Raw genomic sequence first — 22,680 nt, 5'->3', positions numbered from 1 at the left:
TATTCGCCGTCCGTGCATTAGATTGATTGCGCGTTGATAGCGGGAATGCAGCGACACATCAATTCCCCATTCCCTCCCCCCCTTTGCGGATAATTCGCGTTCGCGATTTCGCTAATCGATCTGGTACATCGCACAAGAACGATGATTGAATTGCTTACGGAATCGATCGATCGACGGAGGTTCTCTAAAATCTTCTCGAATATCTAAAATTTCCGCGAAACAATTCTTCCATTTTTCTGGAAAATAGACAAATGGTTGTTCTACTACGCTCGACGCGGGTAATATGTTCGCGCCAGTTCGAAAAACGGAGTCATTAGAGATATTTATCGAGATAGATAGAGAGGAAGGATTCGAGAACTCTCAGAATGGGAGAGAGAAGGGTTGAGGGAGAGAATGATAAATAAAAAGAGTGCGCGTGTTTGCAGATGCGCACGACTATCCGTAAATCAGTTCTTGCAACGAAGGAACATGGCGCAGCTGCGTTAACCGATCCATCGAACATTTTCTCGACGTCTATGTTTTTATATTAATTACTCCGCCATTCGATTTTGTGAGGAGAGAGGTGAGTTCGGCGAGAGAGACTTTGATAGTTCAACGTGAAAACGGCCCCGAGCGATACGATCGCGTTTGTGCGACGAAAACAATTTCGTAATGAACAATTTCGTCACTACAATGTATGTACTGTTCCGTTCTTTCGCGAATCTGAAAACGTTTATCTGATTAATTGAAAACTTACGCATTCAACGATATTTGAACGGCAGGTGAACTTGACTTTGGCAAAATATGAAACTTTTCGCTTCATTCGATGATGCATATCGCTTCAATTTGATCACATTCTTTGATAGGTTTGGAATCTGCTTTCCCATAATAAATACACAAAAAATGGAGTTTTGCTAAAATTTACACTATAAAAAAAAATGATTGTAATTACCATGATATTTAATTATAATTTATGTATAGTCGTTTTTTGGGATAACTATATATTTATAATTGTTTTAATAATAATCACACACATTGCTCGAAAATCTTTAATTTTTTCATATCTTTCACTTATTGTTATTATCACATAAATAGTAAATAAATTTAAGCAAATAGTTATACAATAATTATGTTTATAGTAATTATAATTGTATTTACTAAATAAAAATGTTTATTTTATTTAAAAAAAAAAACTTGATATTTTCTACGTATATTAATATTTAAAATTATTATAATTTACAGTACAATTTTCATGTTTGAGAGAATTATAAATGATTATTATTTACTAACATCGCAGCAGTTATTTTATCATACAATTTAGTCATAAATGTTTTTCACTCACAATCAGTGTAAAAATTTAGCTAGATACATATTACAAAATAATTTTGGACCATCAAAATAATTATGTAGAACACTCAAACTGATTACTAGAATATAAAAATTTTTTACATCATTGTTATCCTTGAGTTCTCTATATATTTATTTTAATCTCTCATTCAATAAGATTATTTTATACAATTTAATAAAATTATTTTCAAATCTGTATCTAATTAAATTTATATATATATATATACATATATTAATTTAATTAAGTATACATAATACTGATAAATACGATTATGCACAGGGATTGCTATAATTATTTCTGTAAGATTAAAATGTTCGAAGAGTGCGAAAGTTCGTGCTCTCGACTCGACCCACCGCGCTTCAGTAAAGTCGAAATTTAAAGTCTTCGAAGGTTTCTCTCTTCCGCGTTGCAAAGCAGGGATTAAATTCGAACAAAGAGTATTCCCTATTCTCCGTCGGCTTCGCCATCCGTGCCAACTTTATTCGACTGCAAAAAACTTCGCAGGATCCTTTCGATCAATCGAGCGATCGCAGCAAAAGATCGCAATCTTCATGTATTTTTATTAAATCATTAATAGGACTCATATTTGTGTCTAGAATAAGAATTTATAATGTTATAAAATTTTTCAAAAAAAAATTGTAATAATGTTGTATAAATTTTGTCAAAAATATTTGCACTAAATGATATCATATGATAGATTTTTCTCCTCAAATCTTTTTTGTAATCTTCATTACTTATCATATTACGATTCGGAATATGCATTTTATGCAACATGAAAGTTTAATATACATAAAGAATGTGCGACGTACACGAAAGATTCAAGTGAACGAGTTGCAAGTTTTGATTTGACACTTGCAGGATTGGAAAAGTCTGCCTTAGGAGCTCGGAAAAATTTCCAAGAGGTATTAAAATTTCAGGCTTCCAATGAGTTTCCCGCGTTTTTCCTGAAGTCTTAAGGTAGAACTCAGCGCGAGTCTTTTTCTGCAAAGAGAAGTCCCATCCCCGTTCTTGGGTTCTTATGCTATGAACTTTCGCGGAGCGAGGAAGATGTCAGCTGCCGGTGATATTCCGGTTTCAACTAAAGAAACGTTCACGTTGATCGAAAAACGATATCGATTCATGACCTCGATATTAGAGACGTAGAAATCGGGAACATGTTTTCATAGCGTTCTCTAACAAATATACAAAAATATATATCCTATTTTTACATATTAATACTTACATAAAAAGGACAGTTCTGCTAAAGTATATCTAAAATTTTAGATAAATCTATAATAGATCTGAAAATAATTTTATTGGACTATCAAAATAATTATATAGAACGTTTGAATGTTGATGATACAAAAAGTTTAATATTTCAGCAACCAATTTAAGCGTTCTACATATTTATTTTCAAGTCCGAGCAAAATTATTTTCAGATTTATATCTATAACTAAATTTTTAGATATTTCAACAAAATCATTCTTTCCATTATCTTCAGTAAGTAAAATAAGATTTCAATTAAAATAAAATTTCTACTTGTCTACGTATATTCGTCTACTTGTTTTAAATAATTTAATACTGCAATCAAGAACTATTAATTATCAAATTTCTCAAATTAACATTTTTATAAAAGGGAGAGAAATCACACAAATTCTTTTTGTCGCATAAAAATAGATTATTTTTGTGTGTTCAAACGTGTCTAAATTGTTTCAAATTATAATTTTAAACTAGTGAGAAATAGCGTAGACAAATTTGAATGGAGAAAGAAAAGCAGAGTGACAGCGACGCGATAAAAGGGCTTAAGCGGCATAAAGTGATTCTCGAGACTTCGCGAAGCTCGCCACGACTATCGGGCGCACGCATGGCTTCCACTCACGTGCGATCGTTATTCGAGAGCTAAGAGGATCTCGAACAATCTCGAAGGGGTAGGTGCGAAGAGCCGTTTGTGCGTGAGGGTCGAGGGTGTGAGTTGTTAAAGTAGATGCGCGTCGCGCCAAGTACGCGCGTGCATACGAAGGGTGCAAAACTATGTACAAGAGCGTAGAAGCCCCTTCAATTTATCCTCGATGTTAATGTAGAAGAATATGTTGCATCTCACAGAGAGTCAGTAAAGATGATATATAAACGTACACATTCTTCGGATCTTCTTCTAAAATTTGTTCTCGTACAATTCTATCTTTTTGTTGATCACGATTTAAAATTAATTATATAATTTCAATTTATTTTTCTTACATTTAGATATGCGAAGTTAAAAGAAATATATTAATTAATTACGTAATTAATTCAATTAATTCAATTAATTAAAATTTATAACAAAAATTACGTGATTTCTTCTCATGAAATAATTCTAAATTTTGAGAATGACTTTATTTTATGTATTGTATTTTAGTAGAAGACAGTCGATTTTGAGTTAATTAAAAAATATTCGCTGTTAAAATTAAGTAATTATGTTTAGAACATTTCATCAATTTTCAGATCCAAGGCGATCTACAATTAAACAAATTTCATTTCGATGATACACCCAGGACGATATTCGTCAACTTAATTCAACAAACGATGACCAGTTTGCAAACAATATGCAAATTTCGGTCTACTTTAGGCGAGTAGCAGAATATCGTTCTTGCGAAGGGAAAAAGAATAAAACGGAAAAAAGGAATGGTAAATCAAACGTTGTCCACGTTCGTTCTTCTACGGTTGTAGGTAAAGAATTACGAGCTTGGCTTAAACACTCATCTGAAATTCGTGTACACCAATGCGCGCCGAGGCATTCGCGAAGGTAAGGCTAGGACACGGCACGTCCGGTACACGTAACGGTTACTGGGAGACATAAATTATTAATGAGTATACACGCCTACGATGAAAGCGATGGCCAAAGACGGCGAGTGCAGCTAGACACGACGATGTATAGCTCATGTCTTTCCTATGCACGCGGCGTGACGTCGCTTCGGCTGCCACACGATTCAGTCACACGTATGTAAAATAATTTAGGACGCCTGCAATTTCTCGGGGAGAGTACTTTAATTAGAGTATTGTAAGTGCAGCATTATTAATACACTTAGAAAAAAATCATAGAACTTCTTAGGATACCCGGAAATCTATTAATGCGCTAGGATAGTCAATTAGTTTCACGTCATTTAAATAAAACTCATCTCGCCGATCGCCACTTTTCTGATCTTTATCTCATATCGCAAGCTTCTCGTTAGAATTACTAATAACATGAAATGAACACGGAAAGAACAATTTTGCTGAAGTATTTAAGCATTTAGCTAGATATATCCGAAAATAATTTTGTTGGACCGTTGAAAAAAATCATAACCTATATAATTATTTTTATAGTCCAATAAAATTATTTTCGGGTTTTGCTAAGTTTTTAAACACTTTAACAAAACCATTCTATACGTACTTAGGATTTTCATAAAACGAAAACACTGAATTCATTTTTAGTTGATATCTTCTCAGATATCTTTTTAAAAAAAATAGGTATACTATAATAGGGAGTCCAATAAAATTATTTTCAGATCTGTAGCTTGCTAAATTCTTAAATACTTCAACATAACTATTCCTAGTAACATTCTCAAACAAAAACACTGAATTCATTTATAATTAATTTATCTTCAGAAATTTTTTAAAAAATACACTGTAATATCCTGTAACTCTTCAAGCTGAGAGGCATCTTGTTAAAATTTATATAACTATTAGGTGTTGGAATTAATTCGTAGCGTTTTTTAATGAAAGAATGTTATTTATTTCACATGAGCATTAAAAAATACATTAATGAAAGTACTTCCCATCACTTGTAAAACGCTACGAATTAATTCCAACACCTAATATTATAAATGATTCTTATAAAAATGTGTTCTTATCACCTATTTCTGGAAAGATTTTCAGAGTTTTATTTTTCGCTTATTGCTCACATTCAATCTTTTTAAAAATTGTTTGATTATATTCGCAATTAGCTCGCTTCTCTCTCTCTCAATTCTACCATAAAGTGATATACTTTGTTATTTGATTGCGTCTACCTTCACCGTCTCGGTGACAATTAATAATCGGATACTAATTCGCAATCCTCGCTCGCAAAATCTCACCCGGCGCGGAGAACATTTGTAATTATACCGATAACGCGCGGAATCAGACATATCGAGATAAAATCTCAACCATCGCGACGCGGCGGCTGGCGCAATTATCATAATTATTTAGTCGACGCGCGATGTCAGACAGACGAACGCGCGTATGAGCACCAGGCGACGAAAAACGAGAAGCCGGTAAGTGGCGTCGACGGACGAAGAGAGGTACTGGGAAAAAGTCGGGATCCCTGCTAAAAATACCACCACGTCGCGGGGAAATTATTGCCCGGCGTCATTCCGCGATTCTACAGCACCAACTATGTCGACGACTAAATATATCAGGCCACGCGTGTATAAATATTTGTAAAATAATGTCGGCAGATGCGGTCGAGCCTAACTTTAGTTACACACACACGGCAGATTCCGCGTGCGATACTTGTGTTGCCAACTCGAAGGTAGGAGGGGCGGTTTACATGTATTTTATTACGAAATGTCCAAGTTAACATTGTTACTTAATAGGACAGTTAGGATCTCTGCCACTTGTAAAAAGGGTAATCGCACACATCGAATACTTTTGCGAACATAAATATTCTTAATCTTTTGTAGATCCGTTTGAGTTTACTCCCCCTTTTATTTTACCCCTTTTATTTTGTAGTAAACTGCTCGCTCTATTTTTATGAAAGTTGGCATGTCAGAATGTTTTAATAATCCTTTATTTAAATCTGAAGTCAAAAATAAAAAATGGCAGTCTAATACGACGGACAAAATTTTTAAAAATCTGATTATCATAAAACTCGATTTAAAAAAATTTTTAATTTAAAAAAATTTTTTAATTTTTAATTTTATTTATATATAAAATATATATAATATCAAGTTTTTAGCTTCATTTTATTTAAAGCTCATCAATGCCATGCAAACAGTTAATAGGCTGATTTCCAAACTGATTTTCAAAACTCGAATTGTAAGCCCTGTGACACTAGATCCTGCTTCATTGCAGGTTACTACCCTTCTGAAATTCAATATTTTCAGGTTACATTCAAATTCAGTGATATCAAGAACCTCTTAATATCGAATTTCACAAAAAAGCCAGATTATTTTTTTAAATTTAAATTTTAAAATTCTCAAGTCAGAAAATCGAATTTAATAACTCCAAAAAATTCTTAAAAAATGAAATCTTCTATAAATTATTATTTTATTAGAAAGCTCCGATTCTTGAAGGATTAATAATATCCATTATTTAAATATTTCTTAATTGTTACATTTTGTTCTTCTTCTTGTAATTTTAAATATTTTCGATTAATCAACACTGTTACCCATGAAGAGATCAATTTGCAAGATAGAAAATGTCATCTACAAGGAGAGAGATAAGTGGTAAGACGAAATAATTTTTGCGTCCAATCTTCGAGGTGTTAAAGAATGAAGACGCAATTGACTTACCGGAGCTTCTCTTTCCTCATTCACTTTATTGGCGTTTCATCTGATCGGATCTATCACGACAGCCTCCGACAGTTAAAGTCTCGAAAGGCCGTTAAGAACTTTTCGACCGATTAAATTTCACGATCCCGCAGGAGGTGCCATCGATTCATCGTTTCAGCGTCGACGGCGTGAACGAACGCGATGAACGAGATAGTTAAACCGACCGAACGATACGAGGGACAGCGATTAAGATCACGACTATATTAATGGATTTACCCAGTCACTTCAGAGACCAATGATGAGGATCGTTTTCGAAGTATTCGACAATTCCTCCGACAAAAAGAAATAGCAGAGAGTGAGACCACCTTACATCGCGATTATATCAATATTTGAGGAGTACGATTTATATTTCAATATTCTGTAGAATTTCCAAGGAGACTGTATATGGGGACGCGAATATCCTATGAATTTGCGATCATAGATAAATTAACATAATCTATTTGTGGCTTTTGTTGAAAGTACGGAGGTATCGATAAACTGTGGTGAACATAACACGTTTACAAGCTAAACAGCACAATATATTTACTGTGTTCTTATTTACGTGGAGAATTACAATATAATAAATAATGAAAAAGTTCCATTTATATAAACGAAAAATTGTGACATTTTAATAATCAGTTTAATTAAGCATCCTATCTAAAAATTTTTATGGTCTAATAAAATTATTTTCAGATCTGTATAATAAATTTTTAGATTTTTCAGCAAAATCGTTTTTGGATGCAATTGATAAAGTAAAACAGCAAAAAGATATATAAGATGCGTATTAAAAACATATTTTTTTCTTGTAATCTTTGTAAGATCGCAATCACAATTTAATTATGTCTCAGATCGTATCGAAGTACTCTCTAGAAAAATTTATATTTGCAATGACAATGTAAAAAGGCAAGTGAATAGAAGTGGTAGGGATCATTAGTAACTGTCGATAACATAAAACTTACGAGCCGTTCGCGCACCAATTACGGAGACAAAAGTAATTCCCGCTCGCGACGGGTTCTTAATAAAAAAAAAATCGACTCGATGAAAAAGAGTGTGCCGTTAGTAACAATCCATAACATTATACGGTTGGCGATCGCGATAATCTCGGGTTCGAGATTTTTCTCGTTACCGCCTCATTAGCGCCGATAAGTCCTTGTCACGGATTTAATCGTAGATTAAGAGGTTTGCATCGGACGGAATGGGCAAAAGAAAAGAGACGTTCTAGAAATAAAGAGTACTTCGTAAATATCCTTTAATGAAGCTTCTATCAATCGATCTTCATCTAATCAATTAAATATATTCGTAAATTTAATACAAAATTATGGCAGTTTCGTTCATTTCTGGACTAATCAATTCATTTTATATCAATTCTTTAAGAAAGAAGATTTGTTTTTTTCATTCTTGAATTTCTTATGTTAATTTTAGGTATGAATACAATTCTGTTTTAATATACAAGTAAAAATAAACAAAAAAAAATTACTATTAACGGTCCATTTCTTATCTCTAATTTATTTAATCTTATTCGTTTAAAACTATCCGTTTTTTTATTGCTACATGAAAATAACGATTTTACTGAAGTATCTAAAAATGAGTATATACAGATCTAAAATAATTTTGTTGAATTATATCTCATTACGTAAAAAACTCAAGCTTGATGAGCTACGAAAAGTTTTGACAACCCTAGTTGAGCAACCTACATACCTAACTATTTTAATAGTTCAACAAAATTATTTTCAGATCTGTACCCAGCTAAATTTTTAGATGCTTCAACTAAACCGTTCTTTTCGTACAGCAGAAAAAAAGATTGCTATCTACAGAAAATTCATGAGTGAAAAGAGCGTCGATCAATTCGTGTATGATTCGCGTATGGGAACTGCATTCGATGTTAAAACGAAATAAGATTTAAGCAAGTACATTTATTATGCAGGGGGCAAGCTTTGATGTCGGAAACACACAAGTTTTAACACAAGTTCTTGGATGCGCGGTACATACGATGCGTGCTCGAACAGCACCCACTGCAGTCACGATGACAGCTTGAGCGATGTTTAACAAACAGCAGCTGATGCCTGAGGATCCCTAAAACAATCTTACTGACGTCGGAGTTCATTCTCGTCGTTCGCATGCGATGCGGTTAGCTTGCATTGCTCGCACTGTATCGTACATAACATGAACTGTATATTAGAATTACTGCGGTGAAAGTCGCGAGTGCTTATGATATAATAGCGACACAACAATCTGTTGCAATAATTAATATATTCGTTGCTGCAATTATTACTTGTTCGTATACGGCAATAAATTTTTATTAAATATTAATTATTAATTATATTAAACATTAAATATTAATTGTATCGTTCATTCCGTCCACACGAGAATATTTATTAGCTCAATAACTGGTATTAACACGAGATATTTTTAATAAAGAATAAAGAATGATGTACGGTGAAAGTTATTATTATGCAAAAAATTTCTCGATTTTGTATATGCTTATCTGCACGTTAATTTCAATCGCGCATATTATTCGGTTAACTCTTGACCATGAATGTTGTAGGATACTCTGTTAGGTTAATATTACAAATTCATGGTTAGGACACAGTCACAGAGGTCAAACTGCGATCAACCGAATGAAACCACGGACGATGCGAATGAACTTGATTAATTATTCGACTGAGTCATGAATTAGCGTGTGAATGATGGAGCACGAGTGCAGAATCGGGAGCGAGAGCGGCTGGTTCAAAGTGAGAATTGTGACGAAGGAGCATCGAGTGGACCCGAAACTTTCGACCCGCTTCATTTGGCTAGTCAAGTACTAATAAAAAATCACTTTATCCAAAGAGTGCCCCTATTTCGCGTGATTCGACCGAGTTTTCCCGATTATACAATACTCAAATTAGCAATTTAAAACAATTTTTATTCAATCTTTTGCAATAAACAAACTTTTATTGTGTAATAAAAAAAAGAGACTTTGAAATAATCCATATATTTTTGTACAAATAGTATTTTGATTATCAAACAACAACAGAGTTAGAAACTAATTGAAATATTAATAATTGAAAAATAATATCGAGAGAAAAATTTTTGGTGTTTGTGACTATTGATGTGTGGTAAAATATTACGATTAAGAACTCGATTTTTATAATTATTACTGATATAACGTTATTAATAATTATATATTTATAGGTCTATGTAGTATATAGTACAGAACTATAAATATAATTATTATTACTAACATTATAATTATAGTAATAACTGTGAAAACGGAGCTCTAACCGCAATATTTTATTCTGCAATTATAGTCACAAATACCAAAAATTTTTCTTCAGTATAATAATCTTTTTTTTTAATCAATAGTATTTCTATGAGTTTCTAATTCTGCTGTTTAAAGTGACTATTGTAAAATTATAACTGTTTATCAAAAACTTTTCTCTCAGTGTAGAAGATACGTCTGAAAAATATGTTATAAAAAAAAACTCAATGGCGTAACTTCGGGCGTGACTCTGGAAAGGGAGCGCGTAACATGAACAGGACTTGCCAACGTGGAATAGATTAACATGGATCTATTAACATGGCGCTCATTAATTCATTAGAGTCTTAACTTTTTACTCCGGTGACAAGCTTAGTGCTTTCGAAAGGAAGAGAGTGGTGTTTACATTGGGAGAGCGAAGAAGGACGATGGTGATGTACTTAAATACGGGACGACCCAGTTGCCACGCTCGTCTAATTACCAATGCGCTGCATTAGTAAGTACTAAATACATTAATTACATTAGTACACCTTAGACAGTAGTCCCATGACCTAGTTTACGTCACTCGCTAATCGAGGGATTTGAATATTGTATCTACGAAGCCGAGGAGTATGCTAGAAGCGGCGTGCCCCGATCGTATCGATCGCACGATCGGTTCAATGCGTATGCGCTCGCATGAATCGCGCCCCGAATTAATTATGCACGACTAGCGTAGAGTTTGCCCGGTGGTTTATCCGGTAGTAACGATGATTCGCGTGAGCGTACACACGAGCGCAATGCGCTAATGTTAAAGGGCATAGTATATACTTATGCGATTTACAGCGGTCATTAATTCGGACCGGATGAGCTTATTACAAAGATACAAATTTGTCTCTTCCCCAGAGCAATGGGCGATGCTCGGACGATCGAGTTAATTGCGACGCTTTATGCGAAAAAGAAAGGTTCTTTGTGAGATTCAATTGTATTCGGCACACACACACACACACACACACACACACACACACACACACACACACACACACACACAATATATATTAAAATAATGATACACAACCTTTTTTAAAGATTATTTTCAGGAAGCCATTTTTCAAAAATAGGTAAACTGTGTTGCTGACAGCATAATGTTTATTTCGTTTGTAACAAATAGAAAATATGATTTTATATTCTCAACTACAAGCTCGCGAGCCGCAAAAAATTCACAGGTGAGCCGCATGCGGGTTCTCTGTAGGTTGCACATTGCTGTATTAAAAAATATAGAAAAAAATATATTTTATTATTTTATATTTTGCTAGAAAACTTTCCAGATCGAGCATCGCTATCTAATTAGAAGTTATTCTTTGTACATTGAGAGAAAGATTCATTTCGTTGATATGTGACCAACCTTTTTATTTAAAAATTTGGCTAGAATAACATAACTTTTAAATAAAAAAGTAAAGGAGTCTTTGTTAGACATATATCTACGAAATAAATAGTTACACTTACCAAATATTTTTTTCAGTGGATCTTTTTTACTCGACTATGTACATACTTTATTGCATGCATTCAATACGGTTATTATTGTTATTAATATTTTTCCGTCTTAAAATCCCTTCGTTATTATTAGTCTCGCAGCTTCATCCGTCGTTTGCTCCCCATTTGGAAGAGACTGCTTTCTCGTCGAAAGCAGCTTTAAATCCCAAAGCGCGACGGGGTAAGGAACGTTATTCTACCGTATCAAATCGCAACGATGTGTCTCGACGTTCGATTTCGCATGTAGAAGCGCTCCGGTAACATTTTTGAGTTCAAGATTAAAACGCGGCGAAATCCTCTCGGGAGAGGCGAAGCCGTTCCAAGAGGGGCACACAGGGAAACGGATTTTATCTTCTCGCCGGGCGATATTATCGCGTGGAACTATTTTTTATTCCCGGTGAGTCAGTGGGGAGGAACGAGGGTGAACAACGGAGAAATCGCCCCCGCCTCGCGTTGATTAGTTCTGTTGCGATATCTCTCGCTCCGCACTTTCCTGTCCCTCGAGAAAACGGAGGCGAGAACGAGGAGGGTCTCTACTGTTTGCGATTTTTCTTTCTCCTTTTCTCTCTCTCTCTCGCAGGATACGAATCTCTGTCTGACAAAAGAGGATTAGATTAACAGAAGTTATACGCGCGACAACAATGTAAAATATTGTAATGAGTTTATCCTACCATTGGAAGGATAACGGATACAACCGCGACGTGTTAAAAGATTATTTTAAAAAGCTCTGGAAAAATAATCGAAAAACAACGACAACCGAAGCCACAAAACTTTAAGTTAACTTTCGTGAATTATTTCCTTTCGACAGCGAGTGATTGTAGAAAATGTTTACGTCACCGTGTTCACTCTCTTTCGTAATTCTGACTTACTTTCGGTAAAAGCTCACGCGGAAGCTACGTTGACCGAGTGGCGAATGTTCGGTTACAGGCCGTTCCCAAAAGAATCACGTGCCGGCGATAAAACGAGCGTGATACTCGCGTTAGCGGCGATCTACTAACGGCTTTACGGAATACAGGATGAAAAATCTTCACGTCCGTCGTCGTGCGCGACGACAACGACGATGTGATTTACACTTCTCGCGGTACGAATCCGTGAACGCCGGAATCCGCGATACGATTCAGAGAACTATTCTTGTAACAGTAAGCAACGTAGTAACGATCTTGTCACGGCTGTTCTAACGCTAACATGTAATAATGCTTTCCTTTATTCGACCTGAACGCTAAGATCTCAATTCTCCCTTTTATATTCAGCATAACGAAAATCGAAGGATTAAAATAAAATCTCATCATTAAGTTATTATTTATAGATAAATCTTCTTTTCAATAGATAGATCTTAATTTTAACAAACTTGTGGATTAATAAAAACAATAATGTATGCTATACGTAAAAGTTATTCACTATGTATTTAAGAATCACTGCAAATTAATAACGCTTAGAATTAAGAATAAAGAAGTAAGTAATTAAATAAAATTAAAAAATAATTACTGTTAAGAATCAGCGCGGTGCTAATATTAGAAAATAAATCAAATGTATAATCTTATATAATAATACTTAATATATACATATATTCCAATGCTTAAGCTAACATACATTTCGGTCTATTTCAAGCCATTTTCTATATAGCCATTTTAGTTATATAACAAAGTCATTATAAATTCGGAAATAGTTTGCTTATAATTCTGTAAAAATTAAACATACAACATTAAATGATGTCCAAATAGTTATAACTAAATGGAAAAATGCTCAGGACAAACACAAACTGAATAGTATAATTAATTAAGCATAATTAAGATTAAAATTAGTATAATAAATAATATAATTAAATCAATAAACGATCAAGAACTAAAACAAAAATTAAAAGTCAAAGGAATTCGAGGTCTGAATTTAAAATATATAATAAATGTAAAGAAACACAAATATAAGTAACTAAGGAAACTTTTAAAATGTAATGTAGTACACACATTTTATGGTGTTCATTTTTAGTATATTATTACGTAATCACTATTTGATTACTCCGTAGGTTAGTAGGTACTATTACTGTAGATTTGGACCTGTAACACATTTTGTGAGCAAGTGGCGTGTTCAGAGTGATAGATAACGGGATAATCTCGCCCTTGCTCGCTTTCTCGCCAACTCTGGCCCACTGTCGATATATTATTCGGCATGTTGTTTTCCGCCAAAGATTGCTCACTCTTTCCGCCAGTAGAAATGGGGAAAGAAATGAAATGGCGAACGCGCGTAAAAACTCAAGGGGATGACCGCAAGGATGGGTAATCCAATGTTGTGTCGATCGATCGTGATATTTCTCTTTAAGAAGACTTTAGCGAAAGAACGCAATCGCTTATAAAATGACGATTGATATTTTTAAATAATGAGTTTTCTAATTTATACGAAAGAATGATACTTCAATTTATATTGAAAATTTTTCATCGTGAGTAGAAGACATTCTTATTATAATAATAGTGTTAATATTTTTAATTATATATTTTAATTAGATATTTTTAATTATATACATACATATATATATATATATATATATATATATGATTATTTTTATAAAATTTTAGAAAATATAAACTTCTGTGATTAATTCAATTTTTTCTGGATACAAATTTAGAAACAATATAGAACTTCAATTACACGTCATTTTATGCGATGTTAAACATCTCTTATCATGATAATTGTAAGCTCTGCATTATGCTTTTAGATAAAGGCCACTTGAAATTAACTGCAGGATAAGATTTTGTTATATATTTGCATTCCCCAAGTTTACTCTCAGAGAAACAGAGAAAGAAGGTCTTTACAGTTCTATATAACTTTCTAATTATAATTCGGTTAAAATTTTCACAGAAGAAGAAAGTTAACCAGAAATTCGTGAGGGAAACATTCCTAAAATTTTATGCTACAAAACGCCTTGTATTATCTCGATTCTTGAAAACTAGAAGACGGAGAGAGAAAGAGACAAGAGTAATTTTTAGATCGAATTGTATGTTGCACGTCTCAGAGATATATTATCTGTAAACCATTTTTCTCTAAAAACTCCCTAGTATCGAGTCCATGAAAAGGATAAAGTGGCTGCTGTAACATAACGTCATTGTGCCCCATGATGGAAATCAGTTCGAAAGAAAGAGGGGAACGAAGGAGAGTGAAGCCGCAGAGAATCGCGGGTGGCTGACTGAATTTATGTACGAGGAAGGGCGCACTTTTGAGACTCGAGATTCGCAAAGGGGCGGGAAGGGATGAAAGCTTGATCTCTAGCTCGTGTAGTCGATGAAAAAACCGGGACTCACCCCTTATTTAGTAGCCAGATGCGCATACATCCGATCCAATCACGGGCGTTTATTCAAGCTGTTTGCCAGACGACAAAGTGAGAGAGCTTTTTTGTCCGTATTAAAAAACAGTGAAATAAGTAAAGTATTTCATTTTTTGACGGTTTGCAAATTATTAAGGATAATATCGCTAAGTTTGGCAATTTATTATTACAGCACAAATGTAAATATATCGATTAATTAAGAATTATTTGTGTCAAAACGCGACGTAAAAGCAGAGTAAACGAAGTTACTCCGACGTGGGGAAAATCCTGCGTACTTCTTGGATCGAGCGTGCTATTTGTAGGGTTAATCTCGTTTCGCGTCGAGTGTATCGAAGGGCGTCTCTGAAGAGCTCGTTGTCTCGACCCTCGCGGTGCGACAGCGTCATCGCGGCTCGAAGTTGGATTCAATTGCGTGAAAGTAATTTCGGTGAGTGGCAAGTCAGTGCTTGTAAGCGAGAAAACAGCGATTGGCGACATAGGGAAACGTGGCCCCAGGGAAGTCGATCTTATTTTATTCTGGAAATCCGAAGAAAAGTTGTTTATAGCCTAGAATTCCCTATTTATTGCAATCCCCCACAAAGCCAATTATTCTTCTTTTGGCACAAAAATCTGACTCCACAAAAAGTGGATCAGTAACTAAAACCAATGAACTTTGAGCTTTATCCAATTGCTTGTACGTCTCCGAAAAATTTAAACCGTGTTTTTTATAATCGATTACAAGCTCAGTCTTAATATATTCATTAAAATCTATTAACATCTCGATATTTAAATTCGATGTTCGAATTTATCAAGAATCTGTCTAAAACAGGATTGTCCAACCGATGTCTGCAGAGTCTCCAGGTGTGTCGCAAAAATTTCAAAAAAAATAAAAAGAAAGAAAAAATTTTTAAAATAGTACAAACGAGTAATGCAAAAAAATATTTTAACAATTGTAAAAATTATATTGTGTTTTCTCTTATTTAAAGCAATATTATTATTAGAATAAAATCACTAGAATAAAATACTAAAATAAAAAGATAGCAACTTCAGAATTTCCGTTTCTAAATGTCACATTAGTGTTATCTGACAAAAGATCTCTAATGTTGAAGAATGAAGTGTGTCTGTGTGTGCATCTAATAATGTAACTCGACAAATTTGGCTCATATCGCAAATAGGAAAAAATTGAAAAAACGCTGACCTGAAATATCAGCTGCACATTCGGCAAATTTATTTCATGTCCTATACATTGTTATACTTCTACTCTTATGAGTCACACGTATGTTTACACGGCGATATCGAGAAGTTGAAACGGCCAGCTGCCAAGTACGACGTCGCGTGCAATCGATATTGCTCTGCTTTTGTGTGCGAGCTCGTGTCAGTCCAGCAAGGATGACGATTAACGTCAATGCAACAACGTTACACCTCAGATGATCACGTATCTTCACGCACGTTTGCGATAATCAAGACTATATGGATTATACGAGACGACTCGATAACGCGTTCGACTACCAGGAACAGTTGCTGCACTCTGCGGTTAGATAACACAGGACAATCGGTCTCAGAAAACCTCGATGTTTGCACAAAGATTATGATTGCATCTTATCGCAAAATAAATGAAATAAATAAAGATGACGTGATGTCATTGACACTTGATGATCATCGTGAACATCGAACGCTTATGCATAGAATGAATAAGCCCTTGTGCTGCGAGATGCATCGTTAAATGTAAATTTGCCGGCATAAATTCACAGGCATTCCACAGAAATTCAACGAATAATAACCATAACGATAAACGTCGAAATATTATTGCGTTTTGCAATTTCACGAAAGATCTCCGGATTTTAATAGCGCGCACTCATTCAGGATGGATTACATTAATTTTTTTTAACAAAATAAAAAAATTAGATTTTTCCACACTACATTTAAAAGTAATACAAAAACTTTAGCGGTGATTTGGAACTTGGATTATTTCAATAAAAAAAGTAGATGTTTTCCAAAAATAATTAAGATAAAATGAGAAAATGTCCATTTCAATTATAAAATATATATATTGTATTATTAAATATAAATATTGACCCCATTATAATTGTTTCAATATATACCTATATAACATTCATTTTTATACGAAAAATATAAATTTCCAATTCCATTTTTCTGCAGTGACTTATACACCTGATATATCCTGAATTAATAAAGCATCGAACATGTGCATCTTTATTATGTTTTTCATGTATATAAAGAGACAGAGTTCAATTCTATTATCTAAATAAAATTTTAATCTCTATATCAAAATTTATATCGTTCTGCAATCTATACATTCGCCTTTCATCATACTCGCTTTTGCTAAACGCTTTCATATACCACGCACGCAAGGTATTCGGCATGAATTGCGATACGCGAATCGGGGAGCGTTAACGACTGATTAATAACAACGACAATCGCGGCTCTGATAATAACCACCAGTAATTCCGCGAATGCTTGCATCGGCGTGTCGCGCTGATCGTATTGAATTGCGATGTGGTATACGTCCACTCTCCGGGGTGTATCTTTCATTCGCAATATTGAATTTGCAAAACATCTACTGGAAACGGTGACGTACCTCCCGCAAAAATTATCCCGTGTCCCTGCACAAGCATGAAGCAACGACGCATCTAACACGCTCCGCTTTTGTCGAACAAGCAGAGAGAATTCTCGACCTCAAAGATTTTAGATTGGAATCTAAAAGAAAAAGAAACGATTGATCTTTGACGGCTCTTTAAATGATTTATTTCGCGTGATTGTCCAAAGCGAACTGGATAACTACATTAACTGCGTTCAGCAGAAAAAGTAGTTTTGCAACTATTGGAAAAATTTCTAATTCTTTAATATGATTCGCTGTAAAAAATTACAACATACTATAATGAGATTTGAGAGATCCACTATTAAAGATCTATATTATATACACGTAAAGTCACAACTTACATAGAAAATTATTGTTCTTTAATAATTAAGCAATTTGCAGAAGTAAATTTACAAAGATAAGTTTATCGAAATATTTAAGTATATTAATTCGTCAACGAATTATGTAGTTTTTCTTTAACTGTATTATTATGTACTAACATAAAAATGCAAATGTAATACATTATAATTATGTTATATAATATTATAAAATATAAAAGTATCAAGTATCTAATTTTTGTAAAAATATACAATTTTATATATTTTATAAATTGTGTCATTTTTACACATATTATGTATGTAATTTTACATGTCTTTTTTTACAATATTGCGAGAGAATATTTTCTCCTAGAATTTACTTTAAAAATATGGGCCACAACTACTTCAAAGATTTTCACTACACATTTTTAATAAAATTATTCAAACTTATTTCGTATTTTATTATGGTTTTATTAACGAATGAGAGAAAATTACATAAAATTCTTCAAAATACAATGTTTTGTCCCACGACTACCATATTTTCTCTCCGTATAAAATTCTTACCATATGGACTTATAGTTCCTCACTGGGTTCAAATATACAAACTAAATCATACTAAATAATCTTACAACATTTTCAAAGCTACTTTTTCTGCTGAACGCAGCTATTTTTCATTCGCGATACGGCGAACGTGTAAATTCGCGATAGTTCGTTCGTTTACAGGCGAGCAAAGTCGCGAGGTCGCGATACACGAGTCACGGCGATACGTAACGCGTTTTGTACGCGCGGATACGTAACGTTTTCGCTTCTCATACATAGAGATACAGGTGATTTACATACATATCAGTTTCATTTCGTTCGAACCGCCCTTACGGCACGCGCGGTCTCCACTTGGGCGTGGATCGGAAAAGGGGAAACGAGAGAAGGGTGTATATGAGTACCGCCATGGAACACGCACCGCGGAGAGTCCCCCTCCCCCATAAAGCGACAGATGCCGGCTCTCTCCTGCGCACAATGTCTGTAAACGAAGGCAGAATGCGTTATTATTATTCTTTTAATTCGATTTTATCTACGCGCCGAGATATGCCGCGTGCATATGCATGGTGCACGACGTGCGGAGCTCGAAAAGCTGAAAAAATGAAGAGTGACGTGAAAGACCGGTTTTTTCCGCTCGAGAAAGAGCTGACGGGTTAGAAAAATAAACGGAACTGTGAAACTCGAAAAAGAATTCATAAATACAGAAAAATTCGAAAAGTCGTAGACGGTACGCGGTTACGTTGATCGCATAAAAGCCTCAACGACAGAATTTGTCAGTATAAAGAGGAAAGCGAAATAATTCTAATTACACGATGTTATCTGTGAATTATGGTATGTAAAAAAGCTACAGCTTATTCAAATTTATTGAGTGTAATAAATACTACGAGTATAACTCCTGGGTGGGACGATAGAGATCAACATCCCGCCGCGCGAATGGACGCCTCCGCGGTTCGACTCTCGAGCGTTGGGATCGTTTGCCGGATGGAAAAAGCGTAAAATAAATAATGTTCCGACCAGAGGATCCATCTGAAAGTTTCGTTTGCTGTGTGCATTGTTGCTGCGTTCGAGAGTGTCGCGCGAGAATCCGGTTTCCGCCTATATTCCTGCTTAATGGTTACATATCGAGAGGCAATAATAGACGCTTATAAATAAAAAAAAAATACTATCGATCTAAAAGTAGAAGAAGCTTGCTTTCCGGAGAAGTCAGAAATGGTTTCTTTATATGAGAAACTATATAAAAAATTATTTATTGGGCTGCACGACTCAATAGATGACAAAACGCATGTGCTGAGAATTTATTTTTTATAACTCGAATGTTATGAAATGTTTGATATAATCAATTTAAAATATATTTATTCAGAAAATATATTTATCCATTAGATAGTGTAAATAATAGTGTAATCTATTTGTTTCATTTTTTACCGGAGGAGCAGTGCTAAATTATATGTGTAATTTTTATAGTCTAATAACCATTTCTACACTGAAAAAAATGATGTTTCAAGCATTATTTTAATTGAAAATAATCTTGTTGATTTAACAATAATATTAATGAAACAAATAAAATTTTATTAAATTATTAAAACAGAGAATAACGTATTCGTTTCATTAATGGTGTTATTGAATTGACAAAATTATTTTAAATTAAAATGCGCTGTTGATACATCTTTTTTTTCAGTGTGTCAGTATAAATGAACTTCAAGCATGATTTAATTTATTTTTTATCTTTTTCTAATTTTTAAAACTAGAAAAAGATAAAAAGCAAATTAAACCAAGTTTAAAGGTAATCTATATTAGTGCAAACGAACATAAAAACAGCTGCAATAAATTAATTCAATTATTAAAACAATTACAATATATATATATATATATATATATATTAAAATAAAATACCTAAGAGAAACGTTAATGATTTTACCAATCATGTAATTTTTTCTCTATGTAAAGAATAAAAAAATCTCCATTAATTGTAATAATAAAATTTTTACTTTTCACGTTTCCGTTTTTAAAAAAAAAGTTATATACATATATAATTATTATCCTGAGCGAGTATAAAATCTATGAAGAATACATCGATCGCTTCTTACGTATTTATCAATAATTTGATTGCAAAACTTGTGTTTAAACATGCAATATGCGTAAGAAGCGGCTGAATAAATTTTAGTACAGACGTGTGAGTTCAAATGGAGATCCTTTGAATTTTCCGCGGCTAATCTCTCCTGTCTCCGAAATACTGGGCGCGGCTCGTTACTCGATCCCTTGAAATAACGTCGACGAAGTAACCGGCTGAAACAGCCTGAAATCCTATTAGCGGGCACAATGGGAATCGAGGGCGATGACGGTACTCGCGCAATGAGTCCTCTCGGTCAACGAGATCCAGCGTGAGTGTGATTGATTCCTTAATAATCGCGTTGCAGGATTTCGACCCCGCCCGTTGTACGAGAGGCAGCTCGATAATGCAAATTTCGCAGACGCGAGTGGTAGACCCGGTAATTATGTATAGGGCTGTCGGGAGCGAGACACAGAAAGAGAGACAAAGAGAGAGCGACAAGGGTTCAGATGGGCTGTGAGGAGGAAAGACAAAGAGAGAAAGAGAAGAGGTGGGAAGCAACACCGCGACACAGGGTACAACATAGGGGTGTCACTCGCAGCTGTTTCAACCCCACGCAACGCGAATGAATCGCCACACCCCGCGAAACGAATCAAGGAGCAACGACAGTCACTCGGTCATTAAGGGGCGTAGATCGTTGTTTGATTGCAGAGGTTGAGCCTTGACTCTGTTTCTCTCTCCTTTTTTCACATAGAGGGATGAACTGTGTAATTTTTCGGATCTCTAATATTTTTTAGGCTACTAATAATAATATTTACATTGGCGACGTTTAGTATTTTACGATATACTTTATGATGTATCATCTGATTTAAGTACACATAAATCAAATTCACTTGCTTTACAACGCGAGATGATATCTTCACATAATTTCAAGAGTACTTATGTTACGTAGATTCGCTTGAAATGCTACAAGCAAAATGAAATATGAAATATTTTCCTAGTGTACATAGTTTACTAGTGTTTTCCGGAATTTACGAAATTACCTAAGGCTTGACATATATTAGGTGTTGGAATTAATTCGTAGCGTTTTACAAGTGATGGGAAGTACTTTCATTAATGTATTTTTTAATGCTCATGTGAAATAAATAACATTCTTTCATTAAAAAACGCTACGAATTAATTCCAACACCTAATATATTTATCTATTTAGAATACCTGCACGTCCCTCGATCTTTGCCTTACAGAGATTGTTCTTTCTAGAGACCGAAAGATTGATGTCGCAGCATTGGACCCTTGGTGGTCCCCTCGAGTAACCGCGTTGCGCAAACAAGACGGGAGTCGAGTGAGACACGCACTCGAGCCGCAACACGAGGAAATCTTCGTCGAAGCTTGCTTGTCAGTTCCAAGGCTATACCTACTCGTGCGGGAGTTTGGCCGCAACGGCTCGAGAGCGAGCTAGTTGAAGGGGTAAAATACGTTAGAGTGGATAAGGATCTATGTAATAATCCTAGAATCCAGTCGATATATTTCGAGTCTAATTATATATCTACGAATATATAACGTAAAACGGCTTTATATAATTGGCTTTTATATAGAACATCTGGATCATTTATAGATCTCAGACATATTTTAAATTTTGTATAAAAAATGTAATAATAAATAGTTTTCGTAAAAATGAAATTTAAGAACATTATTTATTATATTTATATAAATATAATAAATATAATATCATTTAAATATGAGACAATTACAGTACCTAAATATATTTATATAAAGAAAAATTTTATTTATTATATTTATCTAAATATAAGATAATTACAGTGTTTAATATCTGAATATAATATTTGTTTAAATAAATTGAGACAAATCGAATTACAGGATGAATTAGATTAATATAACATTTGCCGTTTTGTTGATTTTTGTTTTAAACAAGCTGTTTTATCGTTACTTTTATTATTACTTTCGTGTGTTTTCTTTACACTGGAAATACTAGACAACAGTTCTTGCGAGTGATTCAATATTAATTGGAAAATTATAAAAATCGTAATGAAGAAATTTTACTTCTCATATAAAATCTAAAAAAAATCACGGATTTTATGATTTTGTAACGAAAAGGTATATTGAAACTTATAGAAATTAGAAATGATTTTTACAGTATATAGTTTATTAAATTGATTTAGTAAACTGCTGATCTACTTCGCCCTTCCATTTTGGCACAAATTGGAATATTCCTCTCTTCTTGATTTTTTTGTCATGTAATAAGAAATATCATGTTTATTATTTTATTATATGAAACAAATCAAAGTTTAAAAA

The 22,680-nt window shown here is 34.0% G+C and overlaps 1 protein-coding gene and 1 long non-coding RNA gene across 21 annotated transcripts in view; one reads left to right on the top strand and one right to left on the bottom strand.

Annotated features, from left to right (window-relative positions):
• The window catches only part of pxb (putative Hedgehog signaling attenuator pxb), a 647,697-nt gene that overhangs the window by 381,110 nt on the left and 243,907 nt on the right, over positions 1-22,680 (bottom strand). The gene's annotated exons all lie outside the window — the stretch shown is intronic.
• Positions 1-22,680, top strand: part of LOC105144806 (uncharacterized) — a 450,557-nt gene that overhangs the window by 395,960 nt on the left and 31,917 nt on the right. For 3 of the 18 annotated variants that reach the window (XR_015548178.1, XR_015548181.1, XR_015548169.1), the window contains exons 8-9: positions 8,753-10,562; positions 21,628-22,054. The exons of 4 other annotated variants lie outside the window; for them this stretch is intronic. This is a non-coding gene — a long non-coding RNA (uncharacterized LOC105144806). Of the gene's footprint in view, positions 1-8,752; positions 10,563-20,734; positions 20,753-21,627; positions 22,057-22,680 lie in introns of those variants that run through there. 11 more of the 18 variants (XR_015548167.1, XR_015548163.1, XR_015548173.1 and 8 more) reach the window with 9 other exon arrangements.

The sequence above is a fragment of the Acromyrmex echinatior genome, chromosome 18, assembly GCF_024713525.1.
Source record: "Acromyrmex echinatior isolate Ae372 chromosome 18, ASM2471352v2, whole genome shotgun sequence".
Taxonomy (NCBI): domain Eukaryota; kingdom Metazoa; phylum Arthropoda; class Insecta; order Hymenoptera; family Formicidae; genus Acromyrmex; species Acromyrmex echinatior.
Note: the sequence above shows the minus strand (reverse complement) of the source record. Positions and strands in the feature narration are given on the sequence as shown.